Source organism: Stegostoma tigrinum, chromosome 5, assembly GCF_030684315.1.
Source record: "Stegostoma tigrinum isolate sSteTig4 chromosome 5, sSteTig4.hap1, whole genome shotgun sequence".
Taxonomy (NCBI): Eukaryota; Metazoa; Chordata; class Chondrichthyes; order Orectolobiformes; family Stegostomatidae; genus Stegostoma; species Stegostoma tigrinum.
Genome location: NC_081358.1, coordinates 102,736,046 through 102,759,473, shown reverse-complemented (window position 1 = coordinate 102,759,473; position 23,428 = coordinate 102,736,046). Strand labels below are relative to the sequence as shown.

The 23,428-nt window shown below is 42.7% G+C and overlaps 1 protein-coding gene across 5 annotated transcripts in view; it reads left to right on the top strand.

The window, feature by feature from the left end:
* Positions 1–1,698: 1,698 nt before the first annotated feature.
* LOC125451671 (CMP-N-acetylneuraminate-beta-galactosamide-alpha-2,3-sialyltransferase 1-like) overlaps positions 1,699–23,428 on the top strand; it is a 78,245-nt gene continuing 56,515 nt past the window's right edge. The window contains exons 1-3 of one of the 5 annotated variants that reach the window (XM_059646177.1): positions 1,699–1,797; positions 6,408–6,566; positions 6,693–6,872. The gene's annotated coding sequence lies outside the window, so the exon portion shown is untranslated. Of the gene's footprint in view, positions 6,567–6,692; positions 6,873–23,428 lie in introns of all 5 variants that reach the window. The other 4 variants (XM_048529132.2, XM_059646176.1, XM_059646178.1 and 1 more) reach the window with 4 other exon arrangements.

The following is a 23,428-nucleotide window of genomic DNA, read 5'->3' as shown; positions in this document are numbered from 1 at the left end:
CAATTTGGTAAACTGTATGTCTAAAAATATTTTAGCCTTTAAGAGTTTTTCTTTGTTGTGTTTCAGTAATTTCATAGCAATTTGTGAGATGTACATGTGTCTAAATAAATAGAGAGAATCATTGAGGACAAGCAAGATTCAATTGCTTTTTGGATTTTTATTTTCTACATTAATTTTACACTTAAAAGTAGATGCTGAGAGCCCCACTCCCTCTCCAATTCCTGCCTACACATCACCTCTCCTTGTAACATAGCATGCTACTCATCCCTTCTGAAGCGAGAAAGAAAAATTGGGAAGGTGAGAGAAAGAGAGCAGAGAGAACAAAAAAGAAAACAAATTGGGCTATGGCATCGTAAAGCAAGAGAGAGAAAGCAGAGCAAGGAGACACAAAGATGAAATAAAATCCAAACAGACAAGAAACAGAATGTGTTCTGAGTTACTGGTGACCAGGAGGTTTTTATTAAATTTATTGCAAAAACTATATTTTATTCATTAAAAATCATCTACACTCACAGGTACTAAAACAGTTCAGTACAATCCTTGCATATCGTGAGAAACAAACATAGCAATTTGACTTTCCCTGCATTTCTTACTCATGCAGGACAGGATTTACATACATTGAGGTGACAAGAGGGTCAGATAACTGAGCAAATCCTCATCCGATTTCAACAGAAAGACCTAACACGGTAGTCTTTCTTCACTAGGCTTTGGTGGTAGCTACCGCAAGCTTTAGTGTGTCCCTCAGCACATAGTCCTAGACCTTGGACTATGCCACCCTGCAACACTTGGTTGAGGTCAAAGTAGATGCTGAGAGCCCCACTTTCTGCTGGAAAACTTACAAGGTTTTGAGCAAAGCAAAGAGCGTCTTTTGCCAAGTTGCGAGTCCCTGGGGTAGTTGATATTTGTCCCTGTGTACATCCTGGAAAACAGACCACAGTTGCTCAGAGTCCTGTGTCACGGAGATGCTCAGGATCAACCTTGACAAGAGCAAGTACATGTCTCTCCATACCTTCTTTGCACATTCCAGAAGGAATTGGTGACTTTTTTTTCAAAAATAGACTTCATTTATAAAAAAAATTATCTTACCACGCTTAGTCACTAGGGCAGTTCAGTTCTATATAGTCTTTGCATATTGAGGACAAAACGAAAATCCAGGCATTGCTCACTTATACAAGACTATATATACATACATTTGAGGTGTGACAGTGTATCCAGGAGGTTAACTCACAGGCTGTAACAGTCCGCAATATTCCTTCAATTTGGATGCCTGGCTGTTTTGAATGATCAGAGTACCTAGAGCCACTTTTTAAACCTGAATTGTGTCATTCTCGTTAATGTGATACATCACAACATTAATATATATCTTCAGTAACTTATCCCTAAAATTACCTATGATTTCATAACATTTTTCCAGACCCTGAGACAGGGCGGGGGTGGGATTTCTGACTGTGCTGATCTCCAGGATCCGGCCCCACCACCCCTCTATCCAGTGGTGACAAATCAGAGCAAGGTTGTCCCTGTGCCTTAGATAGAGAGATAGGCTGTGAGGAATTGCTTCTCCAATCAGAAATTCCGTCTCTCATGCCTCTGCAGATTTAGACTGCTTCTCATTGCCTTTCTGTGATTGGCTGCCTTGTGAACCTACCAACAGAGAATCTGAGAGACAACCAGCCTGTGTTTGAAGGTACAGTTCAGTGTGTCATTGGTTGCTGTGAACAAGTTGCTGGGATTGTTGTCCGTTGTGACTGGGCCAAAATGGGTGCCACGTATCAGAGACACGAGATTGCAAGGGGGGAGGTAAGTAGCCGCTGGGAACTGGGGTGCAAGTCGATCCAAGTGACAAGAGAAGGAAGAAAATCGCAAGGGATGGGATAAAGTGTGGCTGCACTGGGAGGGGAAAGCGAAGACTGTAAGGTGAAAGGGAAGAAAAGAGTGGGAAAGAAAATGTTGCAATGATGGGAAGGCAGGAAGTGCAAGATGGGGGGAATGGAGAAGGCTGCAAAGGAAAGAAGAACATTTTATCGACTAAGTTAGACATAGGAATTCACCAAGGTAATGCTTCCTTGAACAGGAATTTAGAATCTTTAGCTTAAGGCTGCGCACGTTCAGTAAGCGCTACATGGAGAATACAATATGGTGATGGTTATTGCAATGAACAATTTGGCTGTTGTGAAATTTAAATCTGGAGCTGAGACCTAATGAGCAGTAAATAGGCAGAAAACAAAAAAACACAAAGTTGCTGGAAAAGCTCAGCAGGACTGGTTTTTGGTTTTTATTTCGTAAATATGCAGAAACTGCTTGTTAAAATCTTCCGACTTTCCATTCTGCCAACTGCTTTTGCGATGAAAATTAATTTTCTGTAACCTCATCGATCTGCAGGAGTTGATATTGTGTTTTTTTTATTTGATATGGCAGTATATGTCAGTTATTTTGCAAAATCCTTTGGCTGCTAACTTATGCCTATTGCTTTGTGCCACTTTAAATACGTATTGTGTGGGGAATTAATACTGCCCTTGTATAATCTGTTATATGAAGGATGTAATAGCAGAGGATTTAAATATACATAATATGATAAAACAGAACCCGCAAGGCTTCATGAAAAGGAAATAAAGCCTGAAAATAAAACCTAAAATTCCTGGAGGAGGTAAAAAGCAATATGGATAGAGGGAACCAATCTATGTATGACATTTGGACTTCCAAAAGACATGTTTTAAGATACTGTACAGAAGCTACTTAATTAGATCAGACACCATAATAAAAACTGAATAAAATGCGGATGCTGTAAACCAGGAGCAAAAACAAAATTGCTAGAGAGGCTCAGCAGATCTGGCAGCATCAGTGAAGGAAAAAACAGAGTTAACGTTTCGGGGCCAATGGCCCTCCCTCAGAATGCTATAATGTTGAGATTTAGGAAATTAGCAGACATAGATGTTTGGCTAACTAATTGAAAACCTCAGCTACAAAGATAGATTGGAGAAGTTAGGACTGTTTTCATTGGGCAGAAGAAGGCAAAGAGTAGATCTGATAGATAGAAGTCTTCAAAATCATGAGATGTCCACATGGAGAAGACAGGGAAAACTGTTGCTGCTCATAAAAGCATGAAGAATGAGAGGGCACAGAATTAAAGGGATTTGCGAATATGAGAAAGGTGTTTCACATAATGAATGCTTTAGGTTTGGAATGCGCTGCCTGAAAGTGTGGTTGAGGCAGGTTCATTTGAGGCATTCAAGAGGATACTAGACAATTAGTGGAAAAGAAATAGTGTGCCAGGGTATGGAAGAAAAAGGGCAGGAGAATGTCTCTAAGTCATAATAGTCATTGGGTATCAGTGCAGACACAATGGGCCAAATAATCTCCTTCTGTACCATAACTCTTCTGTTATTCTGTGATGCTAATCATTACCATAAAAGCAAGATCTCTTGTAATCTATGTCCTTCCTAATCACCAGAGTTATGTACTAAATGTAAACTCTTTTTTATAACTGTGAATCTTCTTTGTTCAACAGCAGCAGAGAAAGCACAGCATCAACCTTTTTTTGGATGAAGCTCCAGTTCTACCTCTGCAGGCAGATTTTGCGAATCCTTTTTTATTGTGAGAAAATTACATACAGCGGAAAAGAGATGTTCCAGGTGTACAAAAGTGACTAGCTGCAAAAATAACATGCCAAACATAAAATTTCTCTTTGCAGAAAGAGTGCTTGGGAATTAAATTATAACTTTAATGGCTTTTAATAATTTGGCCTAGTTGGAGGTCCTAGATCTTACACTTTTTAAACAGATTGTTGATGGGATCTGGACATTGTTGGCTTGGAAAACATTTATTGCATATCCTTAAATATCCAGAGGGCAGTTCAGAGTTAACCACATTGCTGTGGGTTCAGAGTCACATGTAGGCCAGACCAGGTAAGGATGACAAGTTTAATTTCCTGAAATATACATTAGTGAACCAGATATCTTCTTCTTATGACACTCAACAGAGGTCCTATGGTTGGCTTTCTTTGAAATTCCAGGTTTTTAATTGCACTCAAGTTTCACCATCTGTCATGTTAGGATTTTGAACTTGTGTCCCCAGAACACTATGATCGTTGAAAACAGCGTGAGTCATACCGTTTCAAGAAACCTGTTTTCTGTATTGAGAAACATTAGCTTTTTGTTGACAATTTTGATTTAGGAGTCTCTTTGTCCTATAATATTGAATTTTGCACAAAAAGAAAACAGTCAGCAATCAAGGTGCTTCATAGATGTTCTCTCTCTGTGAGATCCAGTAACTTATTTTACACTGATTACTCCAGTATGCATGTACCACAACACTATGGTTTTGCTCTCGTTTGAACTCACCAGTGGCACATAAACTTGCCAATGCCAGGATCTGTTGGGATTGGTGCTGCCACTATCAGATTAAAAGCCCGACTCTGCACGAGGTCAATCAATGCTAGCCATAAATATCCCATCTCAGCCCACCTAACGGTGAGAAGGCTTATCATGCCCATGATGGTGATGGTGGAAGCATGAGCTGTAATGTATGCATTCTCAGCCTCAGGCAGAGGATTTTGAAATGGAGAAATTAGTCATGGTTGCAGAAGGTAGTCTTTGACACCCAGTAACCAAACCAAGCAAAGCATCAGGCCCTTGAAATGAAGCAGGATCATGAAAATTTTCAAAGATACAGCTACAAAGGCAATTCTCCTGGTATGTGGGACAGACTTCGAAGATGCGGTATCAATGGTCACAATGATTTGTACATTGCTGGAGTGGAACTGCTCTCTGTTGATGAAGTCAGCTATATTATGAAATGGTGCTTTCAGTGCAAGGTGTGTAGAGTGTCCAGCCACTGGGAGAAACCTGCTATGCTGGCAAAGCATAGAGCCTAAGCTGCAGTACTGATCTTATTACAGAGAAACAAGATGAAGGGGTATGGTCTGTCATAAATTGACATTTGTGGCCTGTAGGTTTCCAGTGGATAATTGGAGGCAGCCAGATGTATAAAACTTTAATCCAGCTGACACCTTGATAGATATTAGAATAAGTTGACCACCCACGCTTTCAAGTTGCACATCCCGGTCCAGCAGAGATGGCATAGATCTGTGACAGTATCACAGGATATCCTCATCCTGGAGGAAATGATGTGCCTCTGGGACGCAGGTACCTCCTCTGTACCTTGAGGGAACATTCTGTTGTTTTTTTTCTTTTATGTGGAGGTTGTTTGGTAGCTGCTGGAGGTTGGTGCTTGTCCAGGGCTGGCAATCATTTCCGCCTCAATTTTGTGGTGAAATCATTGCCACAGTGATTGTATCATCTGCTGGGATTAGATCTTTCCCAATGAACTGCCCAGGGAACAATCACAATCAGAACAAGTTCTTAGTCATGTGAGCTGTCAGCATCTCCTACCGTCAAGCCAATTTTGAATCCAACTAGCTAGCTTTCCCTGGATCCCATGTAATCTAGCTTTACTAACCAAACTACAATGCAGAACCTTGTCAAAGACTTGCTAAAGTCTATATAGACAACATTTATCACTCTGCCGTCATCTATCTTCTTGGTCACATTTTCTAAAGACTCAATTAAAGTTTGTGAGGCACGATTTCCTACGAACAAAGCCATGCTAACTATCCCTAATCAGTCCTTGCCTCTCCAAATGCATGTAAACCCTGTCCTTCAGAATCCAACAATTCCAAGACTGCTGGAATATCTTGTTAATGACCTTTGATGTAGTGGTCCTTACTCTGATATTTGCAGCACAAACCATGCCGCACAAATATAGAAGATTGTCAGTGTGGTAAGAATGTAAGAAAAAACTGAAACCCTGAACCTCCTGCCTCACCAAAGGAAGACCATTTTTTAGCAGCATGTAGCAAATACATGCAGTTAAAGATGAGAGGTCATCAGCTCTGTTATGCAGTTTACAAAATCTTGCAATGCCTTTGAGAATTGTGACAGGTGAGTGACAATTTGAAGGTTAACTGTGATTATATCTGCTGCACAGAGATGACTGATAATAACCAATGACATGATCAAGATGGCTGGCGACAAGAATTTATATTCCACCCACTTGAAAAGTACCTGTGTTTGCCATACAGAGTACTACTTTAAAAGATATCTTCAACCTGGACTGTGCAAGTAAATGGCAAGTCAATGTAACATCCCCGTGAAGGGCATCACAGACCGGCTTAACCAGCAATGCCAACATCCCACGAATTAATAAAATACTTCAGGTACTTGGTGAAAATTGGCACAAAATATGTAGAGACTAAAGACTTCGAGATTAGTTTGAAATAAAACCTTCAAGGGAGATTTAATCGGCGTTCAAAATTGCAGAAGATATTTGAGAAGGGGGGAAGGAAATTATTCCCAATGACACAGATAGAGAACGCATGGGAGCAATTAAGAATGATTTTTTTTTCTTACCAGGAGCACTGTTATGACTTGAAAGTGACGGGAAGGCAAATTTAAAAAAATAGTAACTGTGAAAATGTGCAAAGGCCTGGGAACCAGCGGGATTGTTCGGCAGACGGAGCTGGGCCGCAAAGTTACCCACTTGTTTATAAATCTGTGCGCCCCTGTGCAAAGGTAAAAATCATGATTCATTGTTTGCTACGTCTTGACTTTGCCAACTCCTGGAGGAGGAGGAGGAAGGGTGGGGGGGTGGTCGACTGTTTCATTTCTGTTCTCACTGGTTTGCTGTCTGCTGTGCAGCTAGGTGGAGCTTGTATTTAGGGCGACTGGTTTCCAGCCCATTATCTAACTGGACTTTATCTCCCTGTTGAGGAAGGATTCTGCTCTTGGTGTATTTAATGAGACTGCCCGCCTCTGCTGCAAGATTCTCTTTGTTTTGCTGACGGCTCCAAACTTGATGCATGTCTGATCCCGGTGGGGGTAAGTATACAACTTTATTTGGAGATTTCTTCGTTTAGAATGGTCCGCCTTCGTAAAAAGAAAATGCCAATTATTTTCATGCCCACTGTGTTTTAGTTGCTGATCCGTTTCATTTTATTAATTTTTCTTTGCAGAGCTGCGTTAATGTAAATTGTATGTGTTTGTCCGTTTTATTTTGTGAGCCAGAAGCGTTTATTTTCTCGCTTTAATTTGAGGAGCTGTAAAGTTCTTAGCTGCAATCAATGTTTCCCGTCACCAGTAAAGTGGGAAGGATAGGAATTAGAGCAGAAGAGCGGATTGTTTATGAAAAAAGTATTTTTCAAGAGCCCGAGATGCGTTAACATGATGAATTTGGTGAATTGCATGATATTTGCTGGATTGAATCTTTACTTTTGTTATGGACGGTTTTCGTGTTTGAGTGGTCGCTTGAATATACAGAAATTGTGCTCAAATTTATCACTAGAGGCAGAGCCGAATCTTTTCACTTTTAAATTACCATCGGCGTACTACCTGGGAAAGAATGACGAATACTTACATTCATATAGCATCTTTCTCAAAAGCGGGACGCCCCAATGCCGTTTGCAGCCACTTGAAATATATTCGGTGTTGGGAGTGTATGCAGGGAACATTGGCTACCAGCTTTCTCCCTCAAATGGCAACAAAATAAATAATAGATAATCCGATCAATCTTAGTTGAAGGATAAATTTAGGTCAGAATATCAGGAGTCTCCCCTCCTGTCCTAATAGTCCCATGTGGGAACTATTCCATGCTCCTGAAAGTGTAACTGAAGCCTGGGTTTACTGAGTCACCTGAGATACAGCACCTCCAGAGAATGCAACAGTCTTTCTATACAGCGCTGAAGTATGACCTCCAAATTGGGTGTGATTGCTACAAACTACCCAAGTAAATATTGTAGAGACCCAAACTGAAATCTTTGCTCCATGTCCCACAATCCATTTGCCACTTCTGGTGGTACACAGTTACATGAATAGACAGTAAGTTATCAGTGCCAGGATTGTGAAAGCAAAATCGCGCTTGGCAAATCTACTGGAATTTTTTGAGGATGTGACTTGGTAGTGTTGATGAACAGGATGTGGTTATTTGGACCTTCGGGAGGCTATTGACAAAGTCCCATGTAAGAAATCAGTGTGCAAAATTAAAGTGCTCAGGATGGAGGTAGTGTATTGAGATGGCTAGAAAACAGGTTGGCAGACTGCAAGGAAAGTGTAGGAATAAATGGGTATTTTTCCAAATAGCAGGCAACTAGAGGAGTATTGCAGGGATTAGTGCTAGGACCCATGCTAATCACAATATATAGTAATGATTTCAAGAGGGAACCAAATGTAACATTGCTAAATTTTCAGATGACACTAAACTGGGTGTGAGGGTGAACTGTGAGGAGGATTCAGAAATGTTCCATTGTGACGCAGAAAGGCTGAGTGAGTGGACAAGTGCATGATTGATGCAGTATGATGTGAATAAATGTGAGGTTATCCAGTTTGGTAGCAAAAACAAAAAGGCAGAATAGTGTGTGAATTGCTATAAATTGAGATGGGGGAGTATGCAACAAGACCTGAGTGTCTTTCTGCACCAGTCTCTGAAGGAAAGCATGTAGGTGTAGCAGGTGGTAAAGGAGGGAAATGGCTCCCATAGCAAGAGGATTTGAGTATAGGAACAGGAATATCTTGCTGTAATTATTATAGGGCATTGATAAGACTATACCTGAAATACTGTGTACAGTTTTGGTTTCCTTATCTGAGAAAGAATGTTCTTGAAATAGGGGAATCCACAGCAAAAGTTTACCAGCCCGATTCCTGAGATAGCAGGACTGAAGGAATGAGGAGAGATTGAATTGGGTAGGATTATATTTGGTTGACTGTGCAGAAGGAGGGGATCTCACAGAAAAGTAATATTCTAACTGGATTGGACAGGGTATGTGCCGGAAGGATATGCCGTTGGTGGGGAGCCCAGAACCAGAGTCACAATTAAGATGCCAAGTGAACCATTCAGAACTGAGATAGAGTCATAGAACTGTGCAGCACTTGTCCATGCTGACCAGATATCCTAAATTAATCTAGTCCCATTTGTCAGTATTTGGCGCATATCCCTCTAATGGTTCTTGCTCATACACCCATCCAGATGCCTTTTAAATGTTTTGTTGTACCAACTTCTACCACTTCCTCTGGCACTTCATTCCATACATGCACCACCCTCTGTACAAAAAAGTTGCCCCTTATGTCCCATTTAAATTTTTCCCCTCACCTTAAACCTATACCATCTGGTTTTGACCCGTCCGTCCTCCCTAGACTGACCTATCCCCTCCCTACCTCCCCACCCATACTCTCCTCTGCACCTATCGTCTCCTCTATCTATCTTCAGCCCGCCTCCCCCTCTCTCCCTATTTATTTCAGAACCCTCACCCCATCCCCCTCTCTGATGAAGGGTCTAGGCCTGAAACATCAGCTTTTGTCCTCCTCAGATGCTGTTTGGCCTGCTGTGTTCATCCAGCTTCACACTTTGTTATCTACCATCTGGTTTTGGATTCCCCTATCCTAGACCTTTACTAATCACCCTATTCATGTCCTTCGTGATTTTATAAACTTCTATAAGGCCATCTCTCAGCCTCCAATGCTCCAGGGAAGGTAGGCCCAGTCTTTTCAGCCTCTCCCTATAGCTCAAACTGTCCATTGCTGGCAACATCCTTGTAAATCTTTTCTGAGCCCTTTCAAGTTTAACAACAATTTTTTTCCTATAGCTGGGAGACCAGAATTGAATGTAGTATTCTAAAAGTGGCCTAATCAATATCCTGTGCAGCCACAACATGAACTCCCAACTCCTGTACCCAATGCACTGACCAAGGGAGGCAAATGTACCAAATGCTTTCTTCACTATCCTACTAATTTGTGACCGCACTTCCAAAGAAGCATGAACCCCTGCTCCAAGGTCTCTTTGTTCAGTAACACTCCCCAGGATCTTACCATTAAGTGTATAAGTCCTACCCTGATTTGCCATAATAAAATGTAACACTTCACATTTATCTGGATTAAACTCGATCTGCCTTTCCTCAACACGTCAACCTCTCTGATCACGTCTCGTCGTACTCTGAGCTAACCTGAGATGAGAAATTTCTTCATCAGAGAGTGGTAAACCTGTTGAATTCACTATCACAGAAGGTATTCGAGATCAAAATATTGTATGGTTTGAAGAAGGGGTTGGATATAGCACCTGGGATTAAAGTGATCAATGCATGTGGGTAGGAACATACTACTGAGTTGGATGATCAGTCATGATCATAAAATCTTAATGCCCTATTCCTGCTTTCCTTTATTTTCATGTGTGGAATCATCCCTAGAATCCTTACAATGTGGAAACAGCCCCTTCAGCCCAACAAGTCCACACCAACCTTCAGAGTATCCCACCCAGACCTCTCCCTCATATCCCACCTAATCTACACATCCCTGAACACTATGGGCAATTTAACATGGCCAATCCACCTAGCCTGCACAACTTTGAGCTGTGGGAGGAAACCCACACAGACAAGAGGAGAATGTGCAAACTCCTCACAGACAGTCGCCCGAGGGCAGAATCGAACCTAGGCGCCTGGCGCTGTGATGCAGCCGTGCTAACCACTGAGCTAGCATACTGCCCTACAAAGGTGGCTCCTTCCACAAAGCCATAAACTTCCTTAAACACCCTCAGTTGGAAAATAGAGATGGGAATTATTTGCTTGTCAATATAAAAAATGTTTGCAGCAGAAAGAATATACTTATTATGTATTGTAACAATTGAAAGCCTAAGGCAAAAGGCAGACTATTATTTAAGTGGAGAAAGACTCCAAAAAAGTGCAGCGCAGAGTGACCTGGGTGTCTTTGTGCAGGAAAGACACAAAGCTAGTGTGCAGGTGCAGGAAAGAGCTAAGAAGGCAAATAGAATTTTGGTCTTTATTGCTCAGGGTTTGAAGTTTAAAAATAGGGAAACCTTCATGCAAATATACAGAGTAGTAGTGAGGTTACAAATGGACAACAGTTTGGTCCCCATGTTTTAAAAAATTAGTATACTGGCATTGGAGGCTGTTCAAAAGAGATTCACTGTGCTGGTTGATGGGCCAAATGGGCTGACTTATCAGGAGCAGCTAAACAAATTAGGCCTTTATTCATTAGAATTTGGAAGAATGAGGTATGATCCTTTTGAAGCATAGAAGATTCTGACAGGGTATGTGTTGAGAACACATGGCGGCAAATCGGGAATCTCACACATGGAGACATTGTTATAGAATGAGGCAACACTCCTTTAAAACTGAGATGTGAAGGAATTTGTTCATTTAGACAGTGGTGAATGTTTGGAATTTTCTACCCACAGAATTGATCACTGGAAGTATTTAAGGAGAAGGTAGATAGATTTTTAAAATATCGAGGAGTTGGATGCCACTCTGCCCTGACACAAAAGCGGAATTGAGACCTCAGGCAGAGCAACTATGATCGTGTTGAATGATGGGACAGGCTTGGAGAGCTGAATGGCATAATCCTGCTCCTGTTTCTTATGTTCTTCTGTTCTTATGGTCTGTGCATCAAAGCTATGAACTGGTGATGTTTGAAGTTTTAATAAATTGGCAGGAGAATGTGTTCCAGCACATTATGAAATAGGTGAGCAAAATAAGACTTGCTGTTGAAATGTTATGGAAAATTGAAACCAACTTTCAAGATTTCAGCTTTTCAAGTTAACAGGCTGTAACTTTTAGTGTGCTGCAACTATCAGTGCTGGAGCCTCCACTATTTACAATACACATTAATAACTTATATGAAAAGGCTTAGAGTAATTTATCCAAGTTTGTTGATAAAAAGCTAATTGAGAATAGAAGGTTGTGATGAAGACACAGATGCAGAGATATAGACTGGTAGATTGAGTGAACAGCTAGGTGGCAGGTGGAGGATAATGTGGAGAATGGTCATATTTTTGTAATTTCCAGGTGCTGGTCTAGGGCTAGGGTGGACAAGATCAGGAGTCACATGACACCAGGTATAGCCCAACAGGTTTTTTGGAATTACAAGCTTTTGGAGCACTACCCCTTTGTCAGGTGAAGCGAGGAAAAGCACACAGGCACAGCACCTATAGTCAGATCAATGTGCAGAGAGATCAATAGATCACACAAATGGTGTGAGTGGAGTATCAAATAATAAGTCTTTGCAAGTGATCAAAAGTGTCAAATATGAGTAAAATGTCAACAGCTGAATAATGAGTGATGGGGATGACCCATAATCCACTTAACGGTGGTGGAGCGATAATTACAAAAAATTAAAATTGAGTTGGTGCTGGCGATAAACCAAATGACTGGTATAACATTATAGGTATAAGAGTCAAATGTTGAGGATCTAACCAAAGTAACAAGTAATCCAAAACTATACAAAGGAATTAAGGTGGAGAGAACATAACAATTCATCAAGGTGATGGTGTTAAAACAGAACAGTAAGGAAAATTTTGCAGGGGGGGGGCACATGTAGCGTAACATGAACCCAAGATCACAGTCTTCATTGGTACGGAACTTGGTTTTCAGCCTCTGCCCCACAATTCTGCGTTGTTGTGCATCTCAAAGGCTGCCTTGGAGAATGCTTGCCTGAAGATCGGAGCTAAATGGCCTTGACTTGCTGAAGTGTTCCCCGACTGGGAGGGAACATTCCTGTCTGGTGATTGTTCTGCTGTGTCCATTCATCCGTTGCTGTAGCATCTGCATGGCCTTGCCAATATACCGTGTCTTGGGGCATCCTTGCCCATAGAGTGTGAAATATACAACATTGGCTGAGGCACATGAGTATCTGCCACGTACGTAGTGCATGGTGTCAAGTTTCTGCAGAGCTTCAAGAAAGCTGAGAAGATCCCGAAAGCACTACAGATCATGAACCCACCCAAGTTAACCTACAACACAGACTATGCTGAGAGGCTCTGCCATTACAACTCTCGAAACTCCTCAGTCACCTCGTACACCAGCTCAACATTAGCTTGAAATTGAGATAGAGCCCATATTCTCAGCTTGTGCTCAGGATATAGTGGACCAGCAATGAGGCGCTGCGAAACGGAACTACAGCACCTATATGCACACCAAGAACAGGAAACTGGAGAATCTTCGCATCACCACCAGCAGTAACCAAACCTCCCACAGTTGAAACTGGTACCGCTGTAGGAAAATCCATCGTCAACTTGTCTGACCACACCCTTCAATCAGTCAAAATCAAAGTTAAGTATTTACTTCCTTGTTTTTCTAGATGGTAGAGGTCACAGATTTTGTAGATGCTGTTGAAAGAGTGGTGAGTTACTGGAACAGCAAGTATGTTTCCAGGTCAGGATGATGAGTAATGCTGTTCTCTTGAATTTGATGCTCTCGTCTTTCCAGGTGGTGTCTGGTTGTGGGTTTGGAAACTGATGTCTAAGGACCCTTGGTGAATTTCTACAGTGCATCTTGCAGATAATGCACACTGCCACTACTCTGCATTGGTGGTGGAGGGAGTGAATGTTTGTGGATGTGATGCCAGTCACGTGGACTGTTTTATCCTGAGCGGTGCCAAGCTTCTTGCACGTTATTGGAGCTGCCACTAATCCAGAAAAATGAGGAATATTCCATCACATTCCTTTAGATGTGGACAGGTTTTGGAGACATGGGAGGGGTGTTACTGCAAAATTACAAACATCTGGCCTATTCTTGTATTTAGATGCCTAATCAAGTTCAGGTTCTGCTCCATGGTAGCCCTCAGGATGTTGATAGTTATATTATCCCTTGTTGGAAATGTTCATTGCCTAGCATAAATGCGATTTCTGACTTATCAGCTCAAGACTGAATGAACGTTTTTCAGGTCTTCCTCATTTGGATAATGAACGTTATAGCAGCTGAGGAGTCATGAGTAATACTGAACATTGTGCAATAATTTGTGACTACCCCCAATTCTGAGCACATTGTTGGAGTAATTGACGGAGGAGCTGAACTTCAACTAGGACATCAGTGACTTAGTGCCTCTGCGCCAAAAGGTCCAGTTTCAGGTCCCATCTGCACCAGAAACGTGTCACAACAAGTGCAAACGAAAATCTGCCCTGAAGAAATCCTACAGTGATGTATTGAGAATCAAGTGATGGCCGTCAACTGCAAACCTTCTGCTTTGTGCTAAGTGTGACTCCAAGCAATTTTCTGCCGACTTCCCAATGACTTCAGTTTTACTAGGGCTCCTTTAAGCCAAACTCAAATGCAGATTGAGGTCAAGAGCAGTCACTGTTATCTCAACTCTTGATCTCAGTTCCTTTGTCTATATGTAGACCATGTCTGAGTAACACAGGAAGATGCCAAATTGAATGTGCCATGGAGCAACTTATTGCTTAATAAGTGCAGCTTAATAGCACTATTGTTGGCACATACCAACATTTTGCTGATGACCAAAGGTAGGCTGATCCAGGCAATTGCTGCACCATGGGATTTGCTCAATTTCTTATTATCACAGACAGCACGGGATGTTGGTGCCTGTTGGATGGGTTGGGAGGACAACATCCCAAAGGTGAGGCCAGATTGTGGGGTCAGTCGAGGAAGTTACTGTCTGGTTTGGCAGCGATTATTGTCTGTTTGTAGACCCCACTGCTCTTTCAAATCCAAGGTTGGAATAGCTACACAGAGGCTGGTACCCTGTTACCAAGTCAACCTTTATTTATATATACACCAGTACACTAGCTATAGATTAGATTAGATTCCCTATAGTGTGGAAGCAGGCCCTTCCGTTCAACAAGTCCACACCATCCCTTGATATATCCCACCCAGACCCATCCCCCTATAGCCCACACCCCCCCCTGAATATTACCAGCAATTTAGCATGGCCAATCCACCTAGCCCACACATTTTTGGACTGTGGGAGGAAACCAGAGCACCCAGTGAATATGCAGACTCCACACAGAGAGTCACCCAAGGCTGGAATCAAACCCAGGTCCTTAGTGCTGTGAGGTTGCTTATGCTAACCACTGAGCCACAGTACAGCCAGCCCCACTCAGGAAACCATCCTCAAGTGAGAGTTTAATCTCCTGGTTATATTGGCCAGCCAATGATTTCCTGATTGGCCTGGATTAAAAACCCCAATCAAGAACATTGTAGTTAACAAGATCACCTGGTCCCAATCACTATTTTCCTCCCCTGCCATGTTCAGGGCTATAGGCCTGGTCTTTCTCTTGTAGTTTCCCTTGCAATGTTTTCGCCCCAGGCCTGGTTCCTGTCTCTCGGACACAGACATTTTATGCTAGACTGTTGCACGTCTCTTGCATTGGAACATCTTGGAAGAGTTTCCTCCTCTTCTTCTGGCAGCAATGGTCTCAAAGCTGCATCCAATTCAGACTCAGAACTTTCCCTGACACTAGATGGAGGGGTAGAACCCATGGTTTCTGCCAGGCCTTCTGGCTGTTCTGAGGGGCCAGGTATGTTTTGCTCCTGCCCTGTTTGTGAGGTAACGGCTTTTAGATGATCCACATGTTTGTTGAGGACTGCATCACCAAGCCAAACGTTGTAAGTCATGGGACTGGACCTCACGTCACCCATGTACCGTAAAGGGCCATTTCCTTTGTTCAAGCACCAAACTTCACCCCCTGAATTAAACTGCCTCTCTTGCTTAGAAGTGGCATTTGGCCAGCACTGGTATTCCTGCTGCCATTTCACCCTCACCGTCAGGTCTGGGAATATCGGGTTTAACCTGGCACAGAATCTTCTCCCCATCAGCAACACTGCCGGAGCTATCCCTGTTGTTGCAGGTGGGGTGGCCCTCTTATCAAAGGGGAAGCAGGACAGTTTATCAATTGATGCTGTAGGCTGCTTCTTTAAGCCAACCTTCAATGTTTGGACTGCTCTGTCCACTAGATCATTAGATAATGGATGGTATGGAGCTGCCCTTATGTGCCGAGTGCCATCGGATTTTAGGAAATATTCGAATTCCCTGCTGGCAAAATGACTTTCCATTATTCGTGACCAATACTCCCAGGAATCTGTGTATTGTCAAGGATGCTTGCAGCTTCTCAATCACCGTCCCTGAGTTTGCTGAACAAACTTTATGTACATCCAACCCCTTTGAATGGACATCCACAATGACCTGGAACACTGAGCCCATGAAAAGTCTGGCATGGTCGACATGAAACTGAAACCAGGGTTTACCCGGCCATCCCCATGAAAGTTGGGTGGGGCTGCTAGTAGCAATTTCTGTCCTTGTTGGCACTCGGGCCACTGCCCCACCAGCGCAGTTATATTGGCATCCAACCCTGGCCACCAAATATAGCTTTTCCCCACCGTCTTCCTCTTCGAAACCCCTGGATGACCCTGGTGGAATTTGGTCAGTATCTGGCGGCAACCTTTACTGGGAACAATCTCCCTTGCTCCATGCAGTAATATGCCGCCCTGTACAGGGATCTGGTCTCGTCAGGTCCAAAAGGGTTTCAATCCGGCTTGTAATGGCCCTTTTACTTCACCCGTTATCACCAGCTGTTTCAGTTTCACCGGGACAGGGTCTTTTTATGTCGACAGTTGGCTAATGTCTGCAGTGACTGGAAAAGTGTCCAGACAGTTTAAAACCAAGCTGGACTCTTCCAAGGGAGGCACCTCCAGTGGAGTATCTGCCAGAGAGAGGCAGCTTAAGCCATCCACATTAGCTACATGGCTTCCTGGACGGTGTTCTAACTTGTACGCGCTGAGAATAAGGAACCAATGCTGGATTCTACTGGTAGCTGTGGGCGGCACTGCCTTGTCTTCATTCAGTAGCCCTAACGGGTGTGAGTTCTTTTACTATGACAATTTCTCATTCATAAAGGTATTGGTGGAACATCCTCACCTAAAAAATTACTGCTAAACCTTCCTTCTCTACCTGGGCATAACTTGCACTTGGCATCAGCCATACGCTATCGGGCATTTCTGTTCTTTGGGTCATCAATGAGCCAACACTACCCTGATACCATACAGGGAGGCACGGCATGTCAGCACCAGATCTCATTTGGCATCTTAATGTGCCAACACCTTCGATAACAATAGCTGCATTTCCACTTCATGAAAGGCTGCTCCTTGGCTGTGTGGCCATTTCCAAGGCTGACCCTTTTTCAACAGCAAGTATAAGGGTGCCAAGATGGACACTGGGTGATGTATGGAGTTACAGTAATAATTTACTAACCCAAGGAAAAACCTATGTTTTTGTACAGATGTGGGAGCCAGGACTCCTTTGGCCGCACTCACTTTCTCTTAAAACAGGTGTAACAAGGTTTTGTTGACTCTGTAACCCAAGTAGGTCACTTGGGGTGCCTGGAACACACATTTTTGACATATGTCGGCCTGGAATAAATGTTTAAACAGTATGTGCATGTTCTCTAAGCGCTCTGCATTGGCCTTCCCTGTTATCAGTGTGTTATCCAGATAAATGACGACCTGGGGTAGCCCTTGTATAATGTTCTCCATGGTCCATTAGAAAAGAGCACAGGTTGATGATACCCCAAATGGCAGTCTCTTGTACATTGATTATAAACTCTTATGGGTATTTGCTGTAGCGCACTTCTGGGGCTTCTCATCCAGTTGTAGTTACAGGTAGGCATGGCTCATGTCCAGCTTCATAAAGGACAGCACCCCCTCATACCCCCACCCCCACCCACCAACTTTGTGTACAAGCCCTCGATGTGAGGGATTGGGTATTTATCCGGCTGTCAGAAGGAGTTTACCATTTGTTTAAAATCCCCACAAAGGCAAACCGAGCCGTCAGGCTTCACAATCGGTACGACCGGTGCTGCCCATTCTGCAAACTTCATTGGTTTGATGACTGCTTCACTCTCCAAACTCAGACAATGCTGGAAGATTTCAAGAGGTTGATAAGCAAAACAAAAGGAGAGCTAAGCTATCATTTGGCCAAACCTTCATATTAGAACAGATTAAGGTAAATGCTGCTTAATTATTGGATTATTGTATTATATTCAACATGTATTTGAGGAAGTACTCGAAACAATTCATAATAAAGTAATCAGAGATAATGGGAACTGCGGATGCTGGAGAATCCAAGATAACAAAGTGTGGAGCTGGATGAACACAGCAGGCCAGGCAGCATCTCAGGAGCACAAAAGCTGACGTTTCGGGCTTAGAGTTTTTTTGTAATAGTGCTGTATGAAATTGAGTAGACTGCCTTATGACCGACAAATTACTTGGAAGTGCACGGGCTGGTGTATTGTAAACAAATTTGGTGTCATGATTCTGTAATCTGAGATTAATGTTTATTACCTGTACTCGGTGTCAGTGATAGAGCAGCTCACATACCTTTTCAATGACTTTTTCCTTTGTTAAGTTTGGATGTTCCATCAAATAAAAGAAGCATTCATTGCCTGTATGGAGATTAATGTGTCAGCCAGTATAGTTGTTTAAAATCAAAGGGTTTCATCAGGACTATTAAAGAGAAACTGTTTCCTTTGGTATGGAAATTGAAAACAAGGAGTTATAATTTTAAATAAATAAGGAGGTCGTTCAGTTGCCATGTAAAGAAATGTTGTTTTTGAATGAATGAATTAGTTTTATTGTCACACGTACTCGAAGTTTATAAGCCGTCAATTACAGTGGCATCTTGAGTAAAAAGAAAAGTATCAAAGTTCCTCAGTCACAGATTAGTTAGTGTAACTAATGTCACCAACACATGGTGCTATCATAGATGCAGGGTACCGAGGTACAATCCTTAGTGACAGAATAGAGAAATGAAGAAAAGAAGTTAAATTACAGCTATACACAGTATCACCATATGTCAGAAAAATAAGAAGCAAAGGCAAAAAGACAGACACCACAGACTCTCCACAGTAGACAAGTGTGGGCCTGGGCTGGCCGGGCGGGTGGGGGCTCAACACAGCCTGACTGCTGGCTACCACCACCCTCTGTGGTGGGCTGCTGTCACCATGCTTCACAACAAAGGGTAGAAGTCATTTGGAACTCTTTTTCCTAAAAGGCTGCGATTGCTGCCTTAATTGTAGCTTCAAAGCTAAATTTTGAAAGATGGATGTGAAGGAACGGGAACTTAATGTGGGTACATGAACAGTCGGGACAGATCAGTCCATAAATGGCAGGAATTTGGAAAGGCTAAGTGCCCCCCCCCCTCCTGTTTCTACACATTCACAAATCATTGTGTAAGGGATTCAGGAACATAGAGTAGCCTTGATAGTGTGAAAGAACTGCTACTCACTGAGCATAAGTGGCACAGAGGGGATGGATTTAGAACACTCTGCAGAATGAGAGTCTTTAGAACATATAGATATGTATGTACAAAGAAGATGGATTAAACCTTCATTAATGCAGCAACAAGTCAGAGCCTAATATAGAACAAGTCAGAGCTTAATATATTAATGATTACCATTGTTATGGACCAGACCAAACCCCCTCAAAATGTATCAAGGAGAAACCATTTTTCTGTGCTAATTTGTATCTTATTTAAAGGCAAGTGTAGGTCGCTGTGTTCCATGTGTGTTTCAATTGGTCACATGACTAGAATTTAAGCAAAACGTGCTTTTTTCTTACACTGCATGTTTTTGGATGGATCTGTTGGATTGTGGCCTGGTGTCATGTGATTTTTGACCCTGACTTCATAGCTCATAGATATGTAATTCTGTTCCCCCTCCCATAGGAAGGATGTTGTGAAACTAGAAAGGGTTCAGAAAAGATTTACAAGGATGTTGCCAGGGTTGGAGAATTTGAGCTACACGGTGAGGCTGAATTACCTGGGGATATCTTCCCTGGGGTGTTGGAGGCTGAGGGGTGACCTTATAGCTGTTTATAAAATCATGAGAGTCATGGATAGGGTAAATAGGCAAGGTCTTTTCGGCAGGGTGGGGGAATTCAAAGCTAGAAGTTATAGGTATAAGGTGTGAGCAGAAACATATAAACGGTGCCTAAGGGGCAACTTTTTCACACAGAGGGTGTTGCGTGGTTGGAATGAACTGCCAGAGGAAGTGGTAGAGGCTGGTACGGTTACAACATTTAAAAGGCATGTGGGTGGGTATATGAAAAGGAAGGTTTTAGAAGGATATGGCCCAAAAGCTGGTAAATGGGGCAAGATTAATTTAGGATATCTCGTGGGCATGGACTAGTTGGACGTTCGGGTCTGTTTCTGTGCTGTATGTCTTTATCTGGGGCCACGGTTAAAACTCGAACATATTAAAAGAATTGGCACAACTTTAACTCTATCAAAATACTTAGCAAAATAATACATGATTTAACAACAAGTGATCAATTGCTTCAGTGTAGCAGCAGCCCATAAACACACCATTGGCAAAGGCAAATTCAGCAAAACAGATTTCGCTGTTTCTTCCAGCCCAGGAAAAAAAAACTAAAGAATGAATGTAACAGCAGAGAGCGAACTGTAGCTAGCAGCTTCAACTCCAGAAATAAACAACTTTAAGTACCAAGAGCAGTCACTGGGCCTGTGTGAGCCTGACTCCGCCCACTCATGCTGTTTTTATCTAATTAAAAAAAACTATTTACTCTGGTTGACCACACCTTTCTTTAAGAGAAACAAGAAAGAACACATCCCTCTTACGGGCAAATGTCATCACGCCATGCACAGCAGTATTTAGTAGATAATTAGTGGTATTCTGAAGTCTAAACCCAAAGGCAGTTTTATATTTTGCCTTCTCAATTAGTCTGTCATGAACCTAAACCCTTAGTGTGGCATCAAACAACATGATAAAAGATAGATGTACTGTGGTTACTGTTGGGTTAGTCCTGAAGAAGCCATAAGAAGCGATGATGAGGGATAGTCTTGAAGAGTAGAGTACTCCTGAGAGTATCCTCAGTATGTTACTCAGCATGTGACATGCTATCAGGAAGGTAATGACTATACGGTTATCTGCAATCATTAGGTGCTGGAGGAGCTCCATTCCCATTAGCTGCATTGTCTTCTCTGCCATTTCCTTGACAATGGCCAAGGTCACCTCAACCTCCATGGGAGTGATTTGATAGAAATGGGGTAATCCTGCTTCTGTCTGGACCATCTTCCTTGCATTTTGCATGACCTTCTCGTTTTGTTGGTTGTCCTTTTGATTCCATTTGCTACTGATTGGCCAATCTGACGAGCCATCCTATACCCTCTTGTAGTCTAAGGCTATCCTCCCCACCAATTTTTGTACCATTTGCAAACTTACTGAGCAACCTTCGATATTCAAGTTTAAATTGTTTATATAAACCACAAACAGCATGAGCCCTATGTGGTACATAGCTCGACACAGAATCCCATTCGGAAAGATACCCCTCAACCTTCACTCTCAGATTCATGCCACTCAGCTAATTGAGGATCTGTTTTGTCAGATTTCTTTGGACCCCATTGGCTCTTACTTTTGCTATCATTGTCAAAGGGAAATTCTGTTTAACAAATTTAATGGAGTTACTTTCAGGAGTAATGTGTGCTTTTGATAAAGGCAAACTTGTAGACATGTGATACTTAGATTTCCAGAAGGCATTTCATTAGGTGCCACATCCGAGCTGATTGCAGAAAATAAACTCCTATTAATGAGGGAGTAACAGCATGGATAGAAGCTGAGCTGGCTGGCTGGCTGGCTGAATACCGAATATGCATAACTGAACCTAAAATGGATGTGATGTTTAAAGTTTAGCAAGAATATTGCTGTGAGGTGAAAGGGTGAGTAGAAGTACCCTAACGAACCTTGACCAGTTGGCAGTAATCCTTTTTAAATTGGAGTGTGACAGCGGTGAGCGAGACGAAGGAGACAAGAATCAGGAAAACCCAACACAACTTTATTGAACACTTTATCAAAGATAAACAATATTTGTCAGACCCTGTATTATAGTTTAATTAAACTCTGCCCAAGTTAAAGTTCTACAACTAGCTATATACATCTGAGACACGCTTCCAGGGTTTCGTGACACTCTGCCCACGGGTCCATTCCACTGAATTTGAACTGTTTATTTGAAAAGACTTGTAATAACTGTTCAATAAGACTGAGATAGGCTGTTCCTCAATTTTGTAGGGTTGGCTGATATTCAAGACCTGCAGTAGTTCATTTGGGGATCTTCTCTCATCTAGGGCTGTTTCTGGTCTTTGGGTGGTATCACTGAGTGGTCTTTTGGACCTGGTCAGCCCGATGATGCTCACCATGAAGTCCAAGGTGATGGAAATGCTGTGCAGCTCAGTTGTCAGTCAAAGGTGCTGTCTGGAGACACCGTCAAAGAAGGTGAAAAAGCAGAGAGAGCTGGATCCAGGTTGCCCCTTTTAATCCCCTCCCCCCATTCGCACCCTTCACAAAAATCCTGTGACTTATGTCCAATATTAGCATTGGGTGGAGGCTGGAAAATCCTTTGAGGGGACTACTTTGCACTTGGAGGTTGCAGAACATGGTTTTGAACCTTCAACTGTCAAGTGCTGTCCTTTTTGTGCTGTACCTCTGGCCTCCAACTGAGCTAGGTGCCACCAAATCTGTGTGGCATTCTTCTATCAAAGCAAGTACACTGAAGGAGTAAAGTGGTCGCTGCTTGTGCCTGGCCAGGCAGTTCCAGGCCTGTCAGGTTTCGACTGGAAGCTGATTGTCCAAGGCCTTGAATTCTATCTGATCTAGTCTGCAGTTTGCAAATTGCAGAGTCTGGCTAGGTTTAAACTTTGGCTTCCATATTTCAAGGCTTTATTCATACTCATAAAACAAAAGTCAATAATTCTGTAACAATCTGAAGATCGTGGGTAACTGGACCACAGTCTGTGCTGGGCCTCACATTTTTACAATTTACGTTAATAGTTTGGATATGAGGGTCAAAGCTGAATTTGGCTAAATTTTTAAATGACAGCATGATAGGTAGGAAAGTATATCAGAATTGTAACATCATGGAATTTTAGGACTTTCCAGTAAAGAAGGTCATTCCAGCCATCGTATCTGTACTAGCTCCCAAAAGAGCTACCCAGCTGGCAAGTTTTGAGAAGATTTGTAGCTCAGGTTGAGGTTTTGGATGTGAGTTTGCTTGCTGAGTTGGAAGGTTCGTTTTCAGACGTTTCGTCACTTTTTTTTATTTGAAAATATATACTTTATTCATAGAAGGTACAAAAAATAAAACATTTCTACACCTACCCAGTCATGCAAGCCGCTCCGGGTTACCCACGGGGTACGTACACCAACTAAAGGAAAAAAAACAAAGGGGGGGAAACAAAGCAAAGAAAACACCCCGGCAGTCGTCACCCCGCACAGTCCCCGTTGGCCCCCTGACCAGTTGGGGAAGGCACCAGCTGGGCCCAGTTACAAGATAGGGCCCTTTTTTCTATTCTGGACGAGGAGTTTCATACCGTGGTCTTTCCCCACTGTGCCTTGGCGGCGGCTGCCCCAAGCTTTAGCGCGTCCCTCAACACGTAGTCCTGGACCTTGGAGTGCGCCAGTCTGCAACACTCGGTCAGGGTCAGTTCTTTCAGCTGGCAGACCAGCAAGTTGCGGGCAGACCAAAGAGCGTCTTTCACCGCATTGATGGTCCTCCAAGCACAGTTGATGTTGGTCTCGGTGTGTGTCCCAGGAAACAGCCCGTACAGCACGGAGTCCCGCGTCACGGAGCTGCTCG